The sequence below is a fragment of the Echinops telfairi genome, unplaced genomic scaffold, assembly GCF_000313985.2.
Source record: "Echinops telfairi isolate 266 unplaced genomic scaffold, ASM31398v2 ScPeMD7_70;HRSCAF=299, whole genome shotgun sequence".
Classification (NCBI taxonomy): Eukaryota; Metazoa; Chordata; class Mammalia; order Afrosoricida; family Tenrecidae; genus Echinops; species Echinops telfairi.
In genome coordinates, this window is record NW_022103968.1 from 65,581,244 (window position 1) to 65,583,042 (window position 1,799).

Below are 1,799 nucleotides of genomic sequence, written 5' to 3' on the forward strand. Positions count from 1 at the left end.
AAACTGGACATTGAATACAGAAAATTGAAGGATTATTGAATTAGGGTATTGGCCAAGAATGTTGAAAATACTGTGGACCACCAGAAGAACAAACAAATCTGTCTTGTAAGCAGCACAGTAAGGATGGCAGCTGGGTCACACTGAAACCCACATTCAAAGCAGAAAGATCAAATGCCAACTTCGAATGGAGCACCATTACCTGTTTCCTGTCCAGGTCAAAAGCCAAAGCACAAGAGATTTGGTTGGTGTGCAATGCATACACTGCCCTTGTCCCTGTCATCTATGTTTGAATTTATTTGAACCAATTCAAAACACTGAGAAGCAAAATAAGCAAAGCTAAATGGGATATAGCTTTATTTTACTGTAGCCAAGGGAAGAAAAACAGAAGCTACTAACACCAGATTCAGGCTAAAACAAAAAGGAGTCCTTACAAGAGGATCCTGAAATCTGAACACAGAAATCTGGATTTATTATGCAAAAGAGAAATGAGTTCTTAAGCTTGCGAAAAATAGAATTAAAAAGTTGTTTGCCCTGTTAAGTAGGTGCATTAGGATATAGAGGCTCAGAGATCCAGGAAGTCCAGCCACATCCGTAGTGTCTTTTAACTTCAGACATTTAAAGCCTAATGTAATAAGCAGCATTATTTAGGGGAGGGGGAGAGTTGAATGGAAGTGATCGCATAAAAGAAGATGTAGGTAAATGAAAAGGTATTCCCTATTCTGACATAGGAAAAGTCTGTTCTTATACAGCAACCATAAAATGCTAATTCTTTCTAACTTAGTCTATAAATGTAATACAGCACTAATAACAATACCAAACAGGATTTTTATTATTTAGAATGGATAAATTGAATATAAAGATCATATGGAAAACAGACATTCAGGAAAATTCTGGAATTGTAGTGCTCACTTGGGCAGTACATATACTAAAATTGGAATGATACAGAGAAGATTAGCATGGATTATTTGTATTAGCTGTAGGTCTCAAGGAATTGTTTTCTGATTACAAAGAAGATTTAAGCCTCTACTGACTACACCTGGGCTCTTTTTCCAAATTAGTGTTGATGATGCTAATCTACACTACAAATATCGTGAAAACAAAAGCTTTTCTGAAGGTCTAACTGAAGGAGAGTCTCATTTCCTTCATTCTCATTTCATTCATGCTATTCTGTCCAGGTGCACCCAGGTGAGAATATCTTGTGCAGAGAACAGAAAACGCAGATATTACAAAATACTGCGTACCTTTTCTTGAGAATGTAGGTTCTTTTGAATACCCTCAGAATACTCTGAAAAAGCCTTAATCTAAAGCCTATAAACAAACTGATGTACATGGTGGGAACCCTGAGCTAACATAACAGCTCTCATAAACCACTTAAGTAAGATGTTCAGAAGAAAAAAAGAATGGTATTAAGCCATTTTGATTAGGCCTGATCACTTATTTTAGTTGTTTGTCTTTTAGCTTCTAAAATATTTGCCCCAAGGGTAATTAGTCTCTAAAAACTGAGTGAATAAAAAAAGATGTGAATCAAACTTTTCGTTTGTAGCCCCTCTGTGCAGTGTAAGTTGGAAAGATGGAAAGAAGCCACGTTGAATAAGTCTAACTTGGGTGTCAGAACGTGCTGCTAGTGGGATTCTGTGATCTACTCTGTCCTACCACCAAGAGTGTTCTATTGGTTCTGTCCGAAAAGAAGATTTCAGCATCCAGAAACAAAGACTCTGGAATTGAAATGAAGAGCAAAACTCTACTTAGAAAAGCAACTTCCATCACCGAGGAAGCACTATACTAGTTTAAAAATAATG

The 1,799-nt window shown here is 36.7% G+C and overlaps 1 protein-coding gene and 1 pseudogene across 1 annotated transcript in view; one reads left to right on the plus strand and one right to left on the minus strand.

The window, feature by feature from the left end:
• The window catches only part of CFAP70 (cilia and flagella associated protein 70), a 113,406-nt gene that overhangs the window by 92,622 nt on the left and 18,985 nt on the right, over nucleotides 1-1,799 (minus strand). The window lies entirely within an intron of this gene.
• Nucleotides 902-960, plus strand: LOC115869999 (annotated as a pseudogene).